This window comes from Oryzias latipes, chromosome 4 (assembly GCF_002234675.1).
Source record: "Oryzias latipes chromosome 4, ASM223467v1".
In the NCBI taxonomy this organism is placed as follows: Eukaryota; Metazoa; Chordata; class Actinopteri; order Beloniformes; family Adrianichthyidae; genus Oryzias; species Oryzias latipes.
This window is the reverse complement of record NC_019862.2, coordinates 25,816,966-25,838,275: the sequence shown is the minus strand read 5'-3', so window position 1 is coordinate 25,838,275 and position 21,310 is coordinate 25,816,966. Positions and strand designations below refer to the sequence as shown.

The 21,310-nt window shown below is 38.7% G+C and overlaps 1 protein-coding gene across 4 annotated transcripts in view; it reads left to right on the top strand.

The window, feature by feature from the left end:
- Positions 1–21,310, top strand: part of nlgn1 (neuroligin 1) — a 368,401-nt gene that overhangs the window by 244,344 nt on the left and 102,747 nt on the right. The window lies entirely within an intron of this gene.

The window sequence follows — 21,310 nt, the reverse complement described above, 5'->3', positions numbered from 1 at the left end:
ACACAAAAGGCTTTCAGCTCTCATCTGTTTGCCTAGCTGTTGGACAGGACAAGTTAAATAAATAAATAAATTAAAAATAATTCATGACAGACAGACAAACAGACATTCATGTCATTCATGTTTTGACATTCATGGCTTCTCTTGTGGTTAAGTGCACCTCTTATCAAAAGGCCTTTACATATTTGAAAGGGAGCAGTTTAAAAGGGAACAGTTCATAGATGTTTTTTTAATGGAAAACCAAGCAGCATTGGAAGTGTATGTGTTCTTTAAGATATGCTGATACAAAAAGCTTGAACATCCACTAGACTCAAGTCTCCCAAAATCTCGACCAATCACTTTTTTTTTCTTTTTTTTCTTGTGCACTCCAATATTTTTCCTTTTCTGCTTCTTCCACTGCTATCTTTCCTTCCATCACTTTATCTCTATGGCTCATCTTTCTCGCCTGGGGTGCAGGCTGTTGCTTGGAAACAGATAAAGGAACCAGTGTATGTATTAGACATGCTTGCTTTCTTCTTCTTTTTCAAGTCTCTTTGACGAGTTCTTAACTTTCTCAGTTAAAAATGTCAGGGGGAAAAAATCAGCTCTTCCCTCCTTTCTTAACTTAATTTTAGTGTCTTATTTGATATTATCCTCTTTTTTTCTCCCCTTCGTCTGTAGTTTTGTGATGGTGTAGTCTATATACATACCACCAGGTTTGCCTATCTTGCACTTGGAAGTAAAAAAAAAATCTCCTTTTGACCTGTGGCACTAATTGTTACCAGGATCCTAATGTAGCAGACCAGGATTTAGCCAGCCCCACAATGGGGTGCAGGTAGAACATCAGGGGGTTCACAGTCTGGGAGTGCTGAGAGTTTGGGTGTCAAATCTCTCCAACCCCCTAAAATGCATAGAAAAGGGCGCAATCATACCAACATGTCATTTATTTATATATCTATATTTTATCATTTTTACTGTATGTTAAATGCTCTTCCTGACCGTACCCATTTGCCAGTCTTGGGACAGGAACAAGCAGGTCACTGGTTTGGGTCCTGCTATCATCTTTTTTTTTTTTTTTTTTTTTTTTTTTTTTTAGTATTTTATTCTAAGTTTTTTATTTTAGTTCATAAAACTGAAGCCACCTTTTCAGTTCTAGTGATGGGGATTGTCAAAAGCAGACAAACAAATCCTTTCTGTGTAATGGTTTTGATAAAAGCCATCGTTAAAAACGTTGTGTTGGTTCATTTTCTTTGTATGGTTGATTTTCTCCGCTTACGTCATTGTCTGTTCAGACTGGCTGCAGCTCCTCCCAGATGTTCTGCCCACTCACCCGTGCTTCTTTGTGGTACATTGCACAGCTGCTGGCACACTTGCTTCATTTTCAGTCTTGTATTTAAAGAAGACCTTTCTTAGCCTTCAGTGCCGGTGCATTTTGGATGTTGCCATGTTCTGGTGCAGAGGTTTGCAACCTTGCACACTAAAAGAGCCATTTGGGTTGAGCCCCACATCCCCTTGTAGATAATTACACTAAGTCAATGTTTTTTTAGGCCATCAAGCAAGACATTTATCCAACAAAGCTTTAAATATTTGCATTACTTGAATTATAATAGTGTTGTTTTTTTTTTTGCTTATTGAAGAATTTTTACTTACTTTTGGCAGCAAGTTCCTTTCACAATAAAATACACTGTGTGTCAAATAAGATTCTCTTCCAGAAGTTTTACTTAATTAAAAATGCAAAAAAAGTCAGGTAATTGTTGCATTTCCTATTAAAACTTTGTTGGACCTTCATCCTTTTTTCTTCTTTTATCATCAAATATATCCATGACAATATTGTTTTTTTCTTCTTTTTTTTTTTTTAAATCTAAGCATTGAAATGTAGTTATGAGCTCATATACTAGACCCAATTGTGAAACGGAAGATACGAATAATGTGCTTTACAAGTCTATTCTAATAATCAAAAATTTGACAGAAGATAAAACCTTTTACCAGCATTTTGCTCAGGTTTTTTGAGATGGTAAAAAATTATACATAAATTACTAAACCTAATAAGTACAAAATCATTATTTGTTAAAATTATTATCATTTTTATCATTTTGTTTCTCAAACCCAAAGACCCACAATGGAGAGATAAAGGAGCCCATGTGTTTCTGGAGCCTCAGATTGCAGACTCCATGTGCCCAGTTTTTATTTTTTTAGCTTCTCTAGTTGTATTGTTGACTTTCTGTTGTTGTATTTTTTTGTTATTAAGTTAAAGGCAGCCAGAGGAACCTCTGCACAAACTGCACATAATGCATCTCCACTTACATGAATTTCTTTTTAGTTATCGCTCAACATCATAAATGAATGCAGACAGCGTAGCTATCCTGCAGGTCAATCAGTTAATCTAATGGGTGATGTGGAAAAAAAAAGCTGGAATTATTAGGATTTGAAAGGGTAGTGGAGCTCTGACAAATTTGTTTGGTCAGAAAGCTGCAACTAATCATTTGCCCTCCACAAAGTTCTTCTCTAGTAAGTCTGACTGAATTTAAGTGAGCGTGACAATGTGGGTGAGAATCAGCCATAAACCCACAGTATTCATCTTTAGCTAAATGAAACTTTAAAAATGTTGTTTTTCTTCCTGCCATGATTTCACTTTCTTATTTACTTGCATAAGAAATCTTGAGTTTAAATGAATTTTGCAATCAAAAATAATCTTAATATAAAATGCAAAATAAAAGATGTACATTTTCTTCCTGTAGTTTGCTAAGAGCTATAGAAAAGTTAGGCATTTGAATGACATATTCTCGCTTGTTTTCAGTTTTTTTTAGTTTTTTTACTGTTTTTTCAGTTTTTTTAAAGGTGAATAAAGCAACTTTTAACTTGAATGTGTCAGCATAGAAAGAACATCTAATTTTAGTGTTTGGCAGGAAAAAAAGGGATTAAATATATTTTTGAACATGTGTTTTTATACTTAAATCTGATTATTTTGACAATAAAATGCAGAATTTAGATAATCTGTTTGTGTTTGACATATATAACATAAAGAGCTACACAGGAAATAACAATTCATTTTACTTTTTAACAGCTAAACTTTATTTAAACATTGACATACAAAAGATCAGTGAATAATAAAGACTTCAATGTTTAATTCAGAATATAGCAAAATCTACAGTAACAGTTTACCATATTAAGCTATTATCATTCTGGTGTTATTAGGGTGCCGGTTTAGCTCGTGCTGGTTTGCGGCGCCTTCCATCTGTGAAACCAGGGTTTGAAACCGGGCTGCTTCTCTACCTCTGTGCCGGTCCCAAGCCTGGTTGCTTTGAGAAGGTTGCGTCAGGAAGGGCATCCGGCGTAAAACATTGGCAAGTTTACCATGCGACTTGTTCGCTGTGGCGACCCCTGATGGGAAAAGCCGAAAGAGAGAGAAGGAGGAGATCATTCTGGTGTTATTGGTTGTTACTCTGCATGTCTCTTTGAACTGAGCATGCTCATATCCTACATGGTTTATAACAGTGTGAAACATGTGTGTGTGTGTGTTGGTTGTAAAGTCTTCTGCTATCAATGTTCATGAATTTGTACTTTTAATTTATCATAGATGTCACATAGATTCATTTTATCAATGAAATTACAGCATAGGACAGACCCTGCTAAGATCTTTCCTGGCTGTTGCCTGCCATTACTCCAGGGTGGTGTTGGCGTTGGTGGGGGGGGGGGGGGGGGGGGGGGGCAGTCCGCTCTGGCTGTAAGGGGGATTGAATGTGTCCACGGAGATCACGCGTGTGGAGAGTAGATTATGTCAATTAACACTCTCAGCATGGAAACATTAATCAGCTAATGATGGCTGAGCAACAGCCGCAGGGGCGGAGGGAGGGGTGGTGGTGGGGGTGCTGCATCTGGCTGAGGGGAAAGATGCTTTTTTTTTGGTTTTTGTTTCCAGCAATTCATAAATACCCTCCGTGAAAAACCTCCTAAGGCTCAAACGGTTAAACGAGTGTTTCTGCAACTTCACTAGTTGTCTTCATAACTCTGTGGGATGACATGCAACACACCCACCAATATCTACATTTGTTTGTGTTCAGTCTTTAAAGTCCCACTCCAATTAGCCTTTGATTTAATTGTAAAAGCAGTCCCAGTGGTCTTTTAGTTATGATTATGCTGTTAAGCGACATAAAAAAACAAACTGTGTCATTTTCTAGGACATAGTTTCTGCAGATCGGCAGTAGTTCATTAGAAATTTGCCTCTGAGCTGTGAAGTAAGCCCGCCCCCTTCCCATCATTCATCTGTCTCTCCCGCTAGCTTACAGCCTCTCACAACCCCAACTTAACATTAGTGATGCAACAAAAATGGCGAGCAATATTGGAGCTATCCAGTTCTGAGCCAGATTCATGTTTAGACGAGGAAAACAGAGACATTGATGGATCTATTTGTCTGCAAGTGGATGCATTTGGAAGGAGCGGATCAGGGAGCTTCTGGCTTGCCGTAGTAGCTTTTTCGTCACACCTACAGGCTTTTATCAGCGTAATTGTTTCATCTGCTTCTCATTCACAACAATTTAAACAAAAAAATCCTCAGGAATTTTCTTCACATGTGTCCTCCATCATCAGAAAAATGCTACAAGAACATGTTCAGAACACCAAATTTTCATCTGAGTGAGTCTTTAAATGTTGAGCCTTTGGCATATTGGTTTCAGTAAAATGTGTTTTTTTTTTGTGAGTTACTTTTACTGTATTCCTTTAATTTGTTCAGAGATTGTTGTCTTCCTTCGTTGTGTTCATCTTGGGTTTCAGGTCAAGAAGAATTCCAAATTTACCCTTCCACACGTGTTTCAGTGCAAACATCCCAGTGTAAATCTGCATACTATGGCAATTTGTTGTGTATGCTGCTGTAGCTCTGTATACCCTGGATGTGTCGGTGTACCTCAGTGGATTAGGGGGCAGTGCGGTGCATTATGGGTGCAGCTCTGTGTATTTTGGTGTAGCTTGCGCCCCTGGTCTGTGTAGAGCAGGCACTGTGAGTTTGCTTCTGGAAGTGAGCCTGGAGACAATACAATCATGCTCTCTGTGGGGATATTTTCTGCAGCTAGTCTTTGTATAGTTAATGAGCTGTAAAATGTAGGTCAGATCTTTTCTATGTTCTCTGTAGAAAAGGAGGATGTATGGACCAGTGCTTCTCAAACTGGGGTTTGAGGAACCTCTGGGATTGCTTGGCCTGCAGCAACGAATGGGAAGCAGAAGCTTTCTTTAGTTTCTGCTTAAAACCTCCTTCAAATATGTATATATGTTTTAATTAAATAGCGTTTATAAATAAAAGCTGTCTTTCACCATGACAACACTTTCACACACAGTGCATCACAGAGAGAGCTGACATTTTCACAACTTGCCATGAAACAGTTGAAACAAATGGGAAAATCTTAGCTTTGCAGTAAAACAAAGCGTTTCATTGGTCAGCTTCCTGTGGGTGGGTTTGCTTTCATGTGCGGCTGATTATATTTGCGTGCGCCTGATTTGTGCCAGCAGGCAGCTGTGCGCTGGTTGAGAGATGACCGCTGTCAAAGTGCGAAGAGGCATGCAGTTATCAGAGGAGTCGTTGCTTGCCTCAGCCTTCTGCTGAACGGGGTTGCAGCACAAATTCATGAGCTCCTGTTGTTTTGATCCAAAACGGAAATTACAGCAACAGCTCCCATCTGCTTCCCCACTTGATGGCTTTATTGACTGACATATTAGGGAATATTTGCATCTTTTTCATGATTTATGACTGCAATAAAGACAATTAAGCGAAATTTTTCCGTTTTAAGACATAATTTTTATTTTTGGTCCTTTTTTCTTGTTTTAATTCTGGACTAGGTGTAAAAGGGAGAGTTTTAAGAGGGAGGTTATAGCAGGGAAGGGACAAGGGACATAAAATGCAGAAAGAAATTACAGATAAAGGAAAGAGAAAACATTGAAATAAAAAAATTGTTGCTTGAGATTTAACGTCGTCATGTATAAATTATTAACGTTCACAGAAGAGCACACATTCAGACAAACACAAATAAGTGCAGATATAGATATATCACCTGCAGACATACACATTTTTGCGCAAATCCACACCTCAGCCCACTACACAAACAAACCAGCTCACCCACACATACATGTAAATGCTAACATGCACATAAATGCATGCATAATTTAGTAATAAGCAGACATAAATGTTAAGGAGAGTACATGTACTGAAACATACAGTGATGTTACTGAATGTGGAGGACGATGTGTTAGCCCCAGACTTAGTCACTGTGGCATCTCAGGAAACTAAGGCCCCCCAGTTTTTTCTTTTGTTTGTTTTAATGTTTTTTTTTTCAAGCTGCCCTTTGCCAGAATGGCCAAGTGACTTTGACCTCACAGGAATATATGTTCACACATGCTAAGAATGATAAGACCACCCTACGGCTATGGTTAAAGCTTTCAAAAGCAGCTAGATCAGATAAAAAGCATGTGGAAACATGAATATTTATTATTAACTCATGGATCTTCAAATCAAAGAAATGAAACTATTTTGGACATGGTTTTCCTAGAGCGGCACCTGTAACGTGCCACAATCTCAGCTGGGAAACATTTACCCGTCATGCTCTGATTAAAACACGGGCACAGTAGTAGTATGCAGTTTCTCACAGCGGGAAATAAGAAAAGGCGTTATCAGAGGCCTGTTAGTTTTAAAGTCAGCGGGGAGTTCAAAGAAATCCCCATGGCAGCTGCAATGATTATAGCAAACCCCTTTTTCATTCCTCGGGAGAAAACAAAACGTTATTTTATTTGGCTATCATAAATGTTTGCAGTTGTCGCTGGAAGATGGGCTACTAAGTCCATTGTATGATGGATCCTCTCTAAATATTACAGATTAAAATTGTATACATATATGAAGAAACCACCTAGAGCATTCATGTCATCTTGTCAGCGCTCAACAACAATGTAGAAGACAATAAATCCATACAGACAGTTTGGGAGGTCGTGTCACACTGCTGCTATTTATACAGTTTGTGTATTGTCTGGGTTTACATAGTTTGTACACAATTATTCAGTAAATCGTATGCAAATCGTATGCTCTCTGACCTCCTTCATATCGCCATACCTGCTCGCTCCCTCCGCTCCTCTTCTTCTATCCAGTTTTCTGTCCCATCCGCCCGTCTTGTCACCATGGGGAGCCGGGCATTCAGTTGCTCTGCTCCCCGGCTTTGGAACTCACTCCCCCCTGACCTCCGCAACACTGACACACTCCCACATTTCAAATCAAAGCTAAAAACTCATCCTTTCCAAATGGCCTATTCACTTCAACAGTGACGTTTTCATGTTTTTATATACATTTTATTTAATTGTGTGTGTATTTAAATTGTTGTTGTTGTTTTAACTGTTTATTGTATTTTTATACTGTATACATGCTGTGTGGCGACCTTGAGTGCCTAGAAAGGCGCCTTATAAATTAAATCTATTATTATTATTATTAATTGTGCGTGATTTTAGAAAGATGCATGCACAAATTTGTACGACCGTTCCAGGTATGTCTAATGAACTGGCAGCTAACTTAGAACTGGTGCAAGCCAGGGGAATCTAGGAGTATCGTGACTGCCGTGCAAGTGCTGACCCTGGTGCTGACGCAATGTGATTTCTGCCCACTGCTCCGAATGTCAAAATAAAAAAAACTTTCAGTGAACATTTTACATAAAGAACCATAACTTTTTTCTGCTTCCCCCTGTGTATTCACATATGACCAGTTTTCAGTGACCAGTAAGTTTTGACCACTATTTTCGTCATTTTTACGCCTCTTTTTTTGCAACCAGTTACTTTCTAGTCCTTGCTCAGTCATGTTCACCAAGTCAATCAAAGTCAATTTATTATCTTCTTCCTCTGATTTACTTTTGGAAATAAACAGATTAAACTGAGAAAAGCGCGTCAGACACTAAACTGAACCCATCGGCTCCTCAGGAAGCTTCAATAGGAAAGTCACGTGAACATTGACCTTTATCTACTTTTATGGTGTTAAAGTCTACTTTTATTTTGAAAATATTTAACTGAAGGACGGCTATGCTTTCAAAACGTTGACAGTTTAATCAAATATATGTCCATAACATTAGCTTCTTAAATCAAATCCTAGTTTGATTCTAATACAGTTAATAAAACTGACAGTGGGGAAAAAGCGAACCCTACATAAAGGAATTATCAACTGGAAACCCTAGTTCAGGTTGGAAGAAATCATGTTTTCCATGTTGGTAACCTGTTTAGTTCCACAACTTTCATGTTTCTTCCTGCTCCAACACACCTGGTTCAAATGACTGTGACTCAAAGTCAGTGCTCTGCAGAGCCGATGAGCAAATCCAGTTTTTTCAGAACGGGAAATCATGACAGGATGTCAGTCTGGGGGTCCTTAGGACCAGAAAAAAAGGAAATATAATTACCTCTGACTGTTGAGGCACTTGCTACCTTTGCATTTGAAAACTGAAGAGTGAGCCTCAAATGAGGACTTGGTGAGGCTAACCTGATGAGGCTTCTGAGGCACATAATAAGCATCGCAGCTCCATGGCTTAATTTAAAGACTTTGAGAAATAAAATCCTCATTAGAGCTTCATGTCTCCATCAGACATTTCTCATTCTGGCTTTATTTTTTTAAGCACTCAGGTCTGAGCTGCGTGGAGCCATGTCAACCAATTTGCAGTCCACCTTTATCTGGCTAATTTAACATGATCTGCTGTAGTTCTCAGAGGAATCCCAATGAAAGAGAAAGATTTTAGGTTAAATTTATGTGACTTCTCTTTTCAGCTTTCATCTCTTCCTGAGATAACTCATCAAACCTTATAGCAAGATGGTAGACAGTCAGAGTCTTCAGCAGCTGTTCAGGAAGTGGAAAATCTCAAAAGGAAAATAAAACTCCTCTAAACCAAACTGAAAACTGCAGCTTTTTCCATTTTTTTTATTTTTATTTTGTTTTATAAATGGGTTTCTAAATGCAAAACATCAAAGTTAGAAAGTAGAAAGTGGTGAATTGCATAAACACGCTAAAAAAAACTCAGAGTAAAGTAAGTAAACAAGGATAAAACAAAAATGTAAGAAAAAAACAAACAACAAACAAAATTTTACCATCAGGTAATTGTTTTCACATGAGAGACAACCGGCGCTTTGAGCACCAGCCCCTCCCAAACCCCGGAAACGAGCGACTTCTCAAAAGCTGACGTAGACCAGTGAGAACAGCCCCTTCCAAGTGGAGTCAACGCCGCCAGCACCGGCCACAGGCTAACACACACACACACACACACACACAATATTCACATCCAATAGTTTGGATTTTGTTTGTTTTCATGGGCGAGACACAGACACGCTACTGAGGCCCGCTCTAGGATGATGTCATGAAATGGGCGACACCCACAAGGAAAAGAACAGAGGAAATAAACCATTTATCAATTTGTGTTCCAAAGCAATATATTATCATATTTGTGGGTTTTGTTACCATTATAGCGTTTATTTAAATCCTTTATTGTTTAGCCTTTATTATAGAAATCTTAAGAATAGCATGTATAGTAGAGTACAAGCAAAGAGTGTGTTTATCTTTACCGATTTACTAGCTTTCAGGTTAAAGTAACCAAAAGCATTCTGTTCTTACACACCTGTGCTTGTGTGTTGTTGCCTATGTTGGTTGTAATCAGTTATTTACATTTACTTACTGTATTTCCCGTGCTTTAAGGCAGACCTAAAAATCGTATCATCTTTCAAAAATGACAGTGTGCCTTATTACCCGGAGCACCATTCTGCTGCAAACCAAATTAGGTGTCATTGTGAATGTGCAAACGTGGTTAAAAATGTTGGGAGTTAGCATAATTACAGTAACATAATTACAGTAACATTTGTTAGCAGTATTAGTCTGCTTTTTTACGTGTTGCAAACACAAGTTACAGGTGTTGTAAATATGCTAAGGCAGCAAACGCTTCTATTGTGTAGCGTGTTCCAAGCAATTTCCACTGTTACTGTGAACGTAGTTGATGAAGTCTGACTGACTGGTGGACTCATCAGTAGCTGTGTTTCCATTGACTGCAAAACTGCACAAATTTGATTTGCAATAATACATTCGCTTAATGGAAATAGGAGAATTTAAAATAAGTATTTATAGAGAAAAAATGTTTTCGCCTTTAATGTGACATTATTCTTTTTTTATGTAGAAGTAGGTTCATAATGGAAAGTATCACATTAACTCAGCTACCATGAACTGTGTGCATCTGCTTACTTTGTTTTTGTTTACAATATTCATTTTTTCTTTTAAAATCTTCATTTGGACATTTGTATGTGTTTTTTTTTCTTGTCTGATACATTAGCTTACACTAATCAGTTTTGTTCAAAATGTTCCTTTATACTTGAGCCTTACCCTGATTACTTGTTTTTATCACCACTTTTACTTCTGAGTATTTACATTTTGTTGGAAAGATACTCCTACTTTAAAACTATTTTTTGATATGCAGCTCTGGTAGAAGAATATTATCTTAGATTTCATGGACAAAATGAGGCTTTAGGGCAGGGGTCGGGAACCTTTTTGGCCGAGAGAGCCATAAACGCTACATATTTTTAAATGTAATTTCAAAAGAGCCATACAATAATGTAGTGTCCCTTTCCCACACTGAGGCACGGAGACTTAACCTCTTTTAAGGTTCTTTATTCTGGTTAGTGCAGACTGCAACAAACGCCGTACAATTAAATCAGCAACTCCTGAATCTCTCCCGCCGAGACGCGAGCGCTTCTCCCAACTTTAGATTCCCCTGCTCGCGCTCCAGCCCTCCCATTTCCCTTATTCGGCCCATAGCTGAACCCCATTGGTCCAAACTCCCTAACAACAGGCTGAGCGACAGAACTGAGGGCCAATCAGATCTCTGTGTGATGCGTTCAATGAACTCCAGAACTTTTAACGCAGCCCAACAGCCACTCAGTGAAACTCAGTCCGCAACAATATGTTTAAAACTAAATATACAAGTGAATGTGTGCATTTGATATAATTTCAACATTTTTAAAGTACAATAAGTCTGTGGGTTCTTTTTAATAACATCGTTATGCTGTTGCTAATAAATGATGAGTATTACTCGTGGTAGTTTTGCTGATTGTCTAGTCTGGTTGATAGGTGGTGAGTTTCTGCTTCATGTAGGCGTTGATACTTTAAACGTGATCGTAGGTCTGAAAGTTCTGTAGATGTGAGACAGACTGATCACATGCAGATACGGAGCCAAACACACACTCACACGCTGCAGTGAGTGACAGGCAGCGGGTTTTACGTTTTTACAATCCCTGCACGATTCACCTGCTGCCTGTCCCCACAACACCTCAGCCCCACCCCCTGCTTTCTCCCTCACACGTCCCGTCCCCGCATCTGCGCGTTCTTTCTCAGAGACGGGAGCGCGCAGTTATAGGCACGGCAATTCACAGGTTTCCGGGTGGTACAAACTCTGTGAAATAATAGATAATTGTAAACTGATAGCCCTGGCGCAGATTTTTCTCTCTAAGCACCGCTACTACTGCGCGCCTCTGGCATCGCATCGCGCCCGATAAAGGACTGGACAAATGAAAGAAAAAAAGTATAATTAAAGATTTGTCTGCGAGCCACATGTGACCATCAAAAGAGCCATATATGGCTCGCGAGCCATAGGTTCCCGACCCCTGCTTTAGGGGTTCAGGTGTAGCCCCAGGGCATCTAGAAGACCTTTTACAGTGTGGTTCCATTTTGCCTCTAAGGCAATTTTTTTACACCTTGATGAGAACTATGAAATGCCCTTTTTTTCACCGGTGTTATATTTCATTCTGTCTCTAATGTGCCTAAAGAGGTGAATGGAAAGGGTGCGCTGAGAAAGGAGCAGGACGGAACTGTGCAGCATTTGAATGGTGCTGCAGAAAGTGATAATGCTGTGATCATGTTTGCTTTCAAAATGTTGTTTTTCATTGAGCAGATGTTCAGGTTGATTTATTTTCATCCTGTGTGTGTGTGCAAAAGCAAACGAGCCTGTAAAAAATGGAAACACACTCTGGACAGCGAATATTTGCTTCAGGATTTTTTTATTTCAAAGTTAACTCTGTGTACAAATACCTTCATAAAATAATATTTTAAACAGCAAACAAAAGAACTGTGTGGTTTTTCACACATGGACGCCCATATGTCCACTGTGCTGCTTGATCAGAGAAATCAAAAACAACAACATACAATGACAGTTTCACAGCAGAGCAACAAACAGAGAATAAGTCTGATTGAAATTTTGAGTCACTTTCCGCATTTTTCTTCCCAATAAGCTGACGTTCTGGTCTCTACCCTTAGACAATCTTTTTTGTTATCCACCTCTCCTTAAAATAATCAAATCCAAACCACAAAATGAATCATGAATACGCCTTGCACAGCCTTTTGACCAGATTAAAGAAAACCTTTCTCCTTTAGTTCCATATCAGCATAGTCCTCACTAAGCAACGGCACCAGAAAAGAAGCTTAAATCTGTCCTGCCAGGTGAAGACGATTGTTTTTTCATTTGCCAGTTAAGTCACACACCATTTTCTCAAATTCAACTAATGGTCATGTCGCACAGCCACGACGTACGTTTTGCGTATTTTCTACGTTTAAAATGTTGGTCTCTTGTGATACATGCTTGATATACGTAATTCATAATCTTTTCTTCGCGTTCGTCATTCCTCAATGTGTGCAGATGTCCGTCAAGGGTTTCGGCCGGCGGATCTTTACGTGAATTTGCTTTTGAGCTGTTCGAAATTTTGGGTTAGTTGAGAATTACGCAGTTTATCTTTCACTAATTGAATCTGTTAAATCGGCAAAACCTTGTGCTTAATCTTTATGTGGCATTTCTGGCAAAATGCACAAAAACTGGGAGCATTAGAACAAACAGATCAAAGCAGTACATGTAATAGTATTTTCCAGGCTTAGACAGGATTACATACATTATTTTTTACATCTACAATTTTGTATTTCTGAAAGGCAGATGCAAAATGGCACAACAAATGGCTTGGTTTGAGGAAAACATGTGTGTACAACAACAGGGAAAAAAATGAAATGCTTTGGAATGCCAGAGTTATTGAGACTTAAACGATTGCATCTCCAGCGCTGCTATGTTTGTCCTTCTGGATGTGCTAAGGAACTGGTCATGGTAAATAAAGCAAATTATGTTGTTCTATTTGATCCTTTCTTCCCAATGCCAAATGTTTTCTTGGATATTTTCTTTGGGGATGGTTGGCTTTTGTCCTCCATCTGTCCTGTGCTGTCCATTCTCTGTCCCGACCTTGCTCTAGAGCATGGATGAGAGCCTTCATCCATGCCTGTACCCCATCTTCAATCCCTATTTAGAGGACGTTAGTGGCCACCATCAGTGTAGGTATACAGGCCGACCAGCTGCTAAATGTGTTCAGCACTGGTAGAAGCATCCTTCATTACCACTCAAGTCACAGAAAACAGCCCCCACTTTGTGAGTAATACATGTCAGACTATTGTCAAGGGCTGCAGTTTAATTTGTTCTAGAACTGTCCCATTCGTTGTGCTTAGTCTCTACTCTATGCTATTATTTCAATACCATAGCGTAAAGCAAAACAATTAAAAAATGTCTGTTTGGACTTTTAACCACTGTGCAAACCGCAGTATTTCTTGGTAAACCCTAAATAAAGAATGAGTAATATTTATTTGAGTGTGGAATTTTGCTCTCTTTATAAAGTATCTTAATAAATTGGCCATTTCCACCATTCACATGAATGCAGCAACTAGCCATGTCAGACAGAAGGGATTGCTTTTTGTTTTAACCAGTAGGGGTGAGCATATCAATCTGAGTAGCATTGATACTTGCATGATTAGATTGATACTTTCTATACTTTTATCACAGTTTTTCTTCAATGCGTACAGTAAAGAGCATGGAATTACTCATGTAGTTCATGCAAGCGGAGTGTCTAGCGTTTCTGCAGTGTTGCCAGATTGCGCAAAAACCAGCCCAATTTGAGTAAATACCCGCCCACATTGTGTGGAATACTGCCCAATCTGGCAACATTGTCTGTCTGTGTGAACAGCTTGCCTCCTCCTCTCTCACTGCTACACACCAGTGACGTGCGGTCAGGTGAGGCACAGCCTCACCTGTCGTTATCGTGATAAAATAGGAAAAAGTAAACAAAGTAAATATGGTCTGTGTTAAATATACATTTTCAGTCAACTAAACACGTTTTCCACAGTTTCTGAGGTTAAAATCGACAAATTTGAGTGTTGCGCGATCACAGAAATTCTGGGTGAGGCTCTGAAGCGCTGTGCCTCATGTCTGACGGCAGGGCTCAAAGACGTGCGCTGAAAACACTGCTGTAGGCCTAAAAGGCTTTAGGTGAGGAATACCTCACCAGTAGGGGGCAGACGTGAGCTGACAGCTGCTTTTTAGATACACTGGTTCTGCAGAAACAGACTAAGGACGTCTTTCTCCATTGAGAGGGAGAAACTCATTAAACTAAACGAAAATAAGGAAGACTTTTCCAACAGATCATAGAGCTTTTTGTGGAGTAGGATCGACACATGGACTCAAAAATTAAGGCCAATCATGTTTTTCAATGAATAAGTGGACAAAATTTAAAATCATTTATTTTATTTTTATGATCATTTTCACAGACAATATTTGATAACACGGATTAAAGCACCAGAATTTTGAAGTTGGAAAAATACCAAAAATAGTTACTGAAGGTCAAATGTGTGCTGAACACATCTGTATACTTTAATTTGTTGACAGTACATATGAATAATTTCTACACAATAAGAGTGTTTTATCTGTCTATGAAAGAAAATATTCTCTGTAGGACAAAGATGTTCTTGTGTGTATTTTATAAGCTGTTAGCTGCTGTTGGATGAATGGTGAAATATTTAGTTCTTTCATTGTAAATCTGACTTCAGAGGAGTCAGTGCCTCACCAGCCATCAACCTCACCACACATCACTGCTACACACACCTTATCCCTCCCCTCCCTGCTTCATTGGAGAGCAGAGTCATTTAGGAGAAATGACTCCTAAATGTGGGGGAAATGGTAAATGACATTTACTTGTATGGTGAAGAACTATACTTTTTTTACTTACTTGTATTAGAAGTTATTTTTGAAATGATTCTTTATTCAATCATTTCAAGACAAAAGCATTGGCATCTGCATTCTAGCCCTGTAATGATTTGAATATCAGATCCATTCCCAAATTACTGGTATTGCCCACCCCTATTTGCATTTCTAGAATTCATGTCATTCAGTATGCGTTTCTACTAAATAGAATGCTGTGGGGTTTTTCCAGTTTCTCTGCATCAACTGGTTAATCTACTGCTAGAGAAACAGAGGAAACAGGCTTCATGTCAATATCAACTCTTTCTACACAGGACGTGATGTGCTTGTCCATCGCGCCAAGACGTTAAGTAAATGGTGCATCACGTGTGACAAGAATAATCATTCTGGAGGTGGGGATTTTGATCATACTTGACATCACTAAACACCTCCTTTACAATAACCACTTGAGTAGGCATTGATTTTGCTAAACCCAAGAAGAAGATCTATAAATGCACTGATCTGAAAGCAGCTTTGCAGAGTGAATAAAGACTTTTGATTAGTCCTGCAGCTGTAACACTACTGTGACATTTGTGGTGTGAATTTGACTTTCCTGATTTTTCGTATACATTTTAGTGACGATGTAAGATTACATGTTTTGTTTTTTCCATGAACTATGTTCTGCCTTGATCTTGTCAGCCATTCTCCTCTGTGCCGTGTCTCCGGTATAAAATGCATTCCGTTTACCACAAATGTTTGATCACTGACAGACCATTGGTTGTATTCAATAATACTGGACATTTTTCTACGAAAGTTTATAACTTTGAGTGTTCAAAAGCGAGAAAAGCGTGGAAATGTTCCTGTCTGTTATGAAAAAAGTCTAGAAAGTGTGTAGTGAAGTGTCTTACAGCCTTAAGGCCATGTCCTGAAGCCCCCACCCACTTAGCGCAATTTCCATGTATGGAATTTTGCCCTTTCATGATGATGAATGATAAACACTATTCATAAGTATTTTTTGCGTTCATCGATGAGCGCAGATGTCTGTCGAGGGTCCTGGCCAATGGGTCAGTACATGAATTCAGTTTTTAGCTGTTTTTGGTTGGTTGAGAATTAGACAGTTTATGCATATTTTATATATATTTATACAGAAAATAATGCGTAAATCGTATGCAATTGTGCTGGATTTTTGTAAGATGCATACGCAAATTTGTGACTTTCTACAACTGTTCAACGTATGTCCATGCATGCTTAATGGACTTTTCACGCATGTACCACCAATGTAGAACTTATATATCATAAAGTACACATCATGTTGAAATTACATATTTGAAGCACGAATCACTAATGAATTGCATATGAACATTGCAAAAATTACGCACGGTTCATGTTCCACAATGATTTCGGTGTTCTTTGGGTGGTTTTTTCCTACTTTTAACGTGGTTCATTTTTGATACATCAGTGAAAATTTCACCTAAAGAGCACAACTTTTCTCACTATTTCCACATATATTCATGTATGACCAATTTTTATCCTTGCAATATCCACAAAATGTAGGTAGTGGTTTTTAAAACCCTCCTCCTTCATGGATTTGACCTTTTGCATTTTATTTTAGAGCATAATCCATCCAATAAACAAGAAAACACTGAATTTAAAAGGAATTTAGAAGTTAAAAAAGGCTTATTGTCTCCACAGTTTTTTCTGTCCAAAGAACTTTCAAAAAAGAACTTTGAGAAACAAAAACTATTTTAACGTTTCTCCCATCCAAACCAAACAACTTGTAGTTTTGCAGATTGGAAGGGTTGTCAGGGTCTCTTACATGTAAATGACATACATGAACAAATGCACAGCACCGCCACGACAGCAGCTTTGTTTCCACTTGAAGGCTCCTTCTCCTTTCCATGCAGCTTGATCAGTCTTTTGCATTGGGTACAAATTCCTTCTCACAGTTTGAGTCCCAAGTTTGATCCAACAGGAAATGACAGACAATGTGAGCTGTGCCCCTGCATTTCCTTTGAATTGAACGACATCTGCCTCCCCCTGCCTGATGAGACAAATTGTGGGGTTGGATTCGAAGGCACACTGAACTTGTAACAAGAGAACAATCATCCACAGTTGGCAAGAAAGATATACAATAGAGTCAATAAAGGCACGACGAAATTTAGCCAGATTAAACTCAAAAGCACTAAATTGCCGTTAGGATGTACACTTAGAAAAACTTCTGCAGTTAAAATTACTTTGTCTTTTAAATAGATATGGGAATAAATGTAACTTCCTGTTCCAATTTCCTCAGAGAAGACAAACTGTCAGTGATTTAGATATGTGATTAGATAACGGAGTTGTTTCTAACTGAGGCTCTGTGTATGCTGATTAGGTGGAGAAATTGTGCTATTAAACTAGCTCAGATTCAGTATACTCCCACAGTGCCGGAGTGAATAAAACCAAATAAATAAGGATTTTAAAGCAGATCAGCAATTTTGGACTAAGACACCAGCTCCTTAATTCTCTTAGGTTAGATTGAAGAGCTGTTTAAGGGTGTTTTATAAAAGAAATACATTTATTTTTTTTCTGAGGCAATTATTCTTCGTTTACTGAACCGTAAGAAGAAGAAAAAATAAATGAAATGGAATTCAGAATAAAGGAAAGAAAAATAAAAGCCACTTATAAACACATCCACTTCATAAACTCTACAGTCCTCAAATGGTTTTAGTTCATTTATAATTCTAGAACCAGCCACTTGAAAACACCAAGGCCTTTTAAAGAGAATGCTGCACGTTGAGCATAAAGAAATGTTTTTGAGCCACGACTAATGGGCTCACAAGTGTTCAAAAACTTAAAGAGGGAAGCAGGCTGAAAGATTCTGAAGGTTTTTTGAGTTTTTTGAAGTGTAACGCTGCGTTCCCACCAAATGCAAATCACGCCTCAAATTCACGTCCGCTGCGTCTCTTTTGATGTCCAAATAAAAATGTTTATAATATCGCCATGTCTGGGTGCAAGAGACCATTCAGAGGCTCTCTCAGTAGGAAGAGGTTTACATTTCTCTGCAGGAGCGGAAAAATGTACTTCCGTCTCTCTGTGATCCAGTTGGACGACTTGCTTTCTGGCATTTGTCCAAGTAGGGAAAAATACAAAAGATAAGAATAAAACTAGAATGTTGTTTTTTCTTCTTCTTTAATGCAAATAAGAAAAAAAATGTCATCAAGTTTAGTTTAATAAGGAGAGATCTTGAAAGTGTGAGTGAAAGATTTATTGGTGAAGCGTGACAGTTGGGCATTGATCCATCTTTGTTTATCATTTGGTCACTAAAGACATTCACTCTGAGGGGCATTCAGACCCTTTTTTCATTTATAAATACAATTTAATGAATTTCTATGAATTGAAAGGAAGGCATTTGATTGTTATTAGCTGTTAGGAAACTGAGCGCTTTAGCTGTTCGCTCAAAGTGAGGACTAACTGATGAGTGATGTGAACAATCAGCAATCCAGCGAACCTGAAGATGATGTAGAGCTTCTCGATTTAACCCTTGTGCTGTCTTAGATGACCCCACCCTTACATTGACGTGTTCTCCCTACCATGACAAAGGTGGATAAAGGTGGAAAGATTTCATGTAATCCATGGACACCAGTGAAGATCACTAATCATTGAAGAGAAAAGGATCAGCGCACTGTCTAGTGGGTCTAGATGACCCAAATCCCAATGTTAAAGTGCCTAGGATAGCACAAGGGTTACATTGTGCCAAAGCTTCACGAGGAGAACGATCAAATTCTCCTTCATGTTCCTTTTGGACTCCACCAACTGATCACGTCATCAGCATCCAAAGCTGAGTTCTTGATTGGTTGACGCATCAATTCTTCTCCGCCAAAGTTCAGATAGTTGAACTGTGGATGTGCCGTGAAATGTGCTGGTCCCGCACCGCCGCGCTGTGCCCAATGCTCGAAACACACCCCAGCACCTCTGATCGCATCTGTACAATGACTTACCATTGAAACTGAACGCCCCTGACACCCAAATCGCGTTCAGTCTGAATGCAGCTTTACATTTTGGAACTTTGTTTTATCTAAATTCAAGAGATAGTTTGTAATATGTCCATTGTAATAAAAATGGATAAGATATCATTCTAAAAAGCAGCTTTTTGAAAATTTTTAGGGGACGACTAAAGACTGGCAGCAGACAGCTAGAACCTGTCATGGACGTAAATAACTGGAACCCCACATATTTTGTCAAAATAATTTGGTTCAATTGAGACCAAACGGTAAATGGTGTATACTTATATGGCGCAGTACTACCTTATAAAAGGCCTAAAGCACTTTACAGTCACCGCTCCATTCATACTCACACATTCACACATTGATGATGCCAACCTATACCCATCAGAAGCTATGTAGGGGTTCTGTGTCTTGCCCAACGACACTTCAACACATGCAAGGCAGGAACTGAACCTGTGATCTTCCAATCAACTGCTTTACCACTTTATCCCCACCAAAAGAGCTGCTTAAGGTTGATGACATTTATTTTTTTTTAAGTATGATCCCATACCTTAATTGCTTAGAGAAAAAAAAAAAAAGCCTAGGCTTGAATTTATTCAAGAAAAGTGGTAGTAATAAAGATTGTTAGGAAGAAAAAAAAACAAGTTTTTATTTCAAAGATAGTTGATGTCAAATGATTTACCCTAATCCCTACTGGCCTCTGTTCAACCTACATCAGATAAGAAAAAACAAAAGAGCTGGATTAGAGATAGGATTTAAATGGTTGTCATTTAAGGGCGGGGTGGAGTGCCGCACACTAAATGGACATCAGCCTCTAATGAAGCATAAAGAGGATGGGAGGGGTTTCTCTGGACTAATTACATTATGTGCTTCTGGTCAGAGATACAGAGAACATTTTCAGATGGGTTATGATGAGGACAGCAGTTCGTTCAGATTACACTTGATATTGAATATTGTGCGTGATGGCTGATTGAAACAGCAGTACAAAAGAGGCAAAATGTGAAAATGAGTTTTCACAACTAAATTGTCTTTTTTTTTTCTTTTTCTTTATGGGATTTTCTGATGCCTCCCAGCCTGCAGAGTCCCATGCTGCAAACTGAGCTCTCACACTCTAAAAGAAATATTTTGCACCATCTTGCTGGTGAGAGACAAAAAAAAAAGAAAGAAAAGATGAAAAAAAAAACCCTGATGATCTGACAGTTCATTGCAACACTTGGGTGCTACCAAACCACACTGCTGGTCAGCTTTGAAGTCAGCTACACATGACTTTCTGATTCTTTTTTTTTATTTTTTTATCTCTTCTTTAATTGGCAACAAACCAGGAGCTCCGCATCCCGACACAACAAATGCACCGTGAAGTTATAGTTTTATAATTGTTTGTTAGTTAGAATTACCTCTAAAACCAAACTTCACACCTGATGTTTTATTACACTTAGTCATGAATCTTTCATAAGGTTTGCAAATGTTGCCTAAACTTAAGCAAGTGTTGCATGCAAACAGCTAATTTCAGAGATGTCAACCGGCGGTAATGATCTATCTTTGGGAAAAAACCAAGAAATTTAAACTGTTAAGTGTGAAGAAAGTGTTTCTTTTTTTTTGGGTCCAACAGTAACTTCTTCTTTCTCCTAATGAAGTTTGAAAAAAAATAGTAAAAGAATGACTTTGGCTTATCTGCTAACAGAATGATGAGAAATGTGTTTTATTTAATTTTTTTATTCCGGCATTAATTCAGCTCCGGATTTTTCCGAACCAAGGCACTCGATGCTAAATGCAGAGACGGGCCAGCGGCTCATTTATTGATGACTCATTGGTGCCAAGAATTATGCGCCAAGCTCTTAACTGATACTCCAGGATTAAACCGAGTCAGGCTCAATTCACAGCAATTGAATTTCATAAATGATTGTCAGACTGTTAATTTGAAACGTTTGTGGGAAGGCGAGCGGCTTGGTAACCGTGAGAACAGCTTTCTGTCTGCGATGCTCTCATCTTCACTCCCCCTCTTCTCTCAAGGTGCCATTAAAGAAATCCCAGATTACTTCTAATAATGATGTAATCAAGCATGGCTGACGTGCCAGCGAGCTTTAATTAAGTTATTAATTAGCTGAATAATGGGGGTTTTATTCACCGGCACAGGAGCCACAGTCTCCCACGGCAACAAAGTGCATGTGTGGTAACACACGTGACGAGGTTTATGTGTTTGGACAAGAGTGAGAGGGGGGGAGTGAAGCATAGAGGTGAGGACGGTGTCAAAGAAAATCCGGTAGAAAAAGAAGAGTGTCCGTCTTTAAAGCGCACGTCGGGTTTGGGTAGAAGCCTGGGGAACTTTCACATGAAATC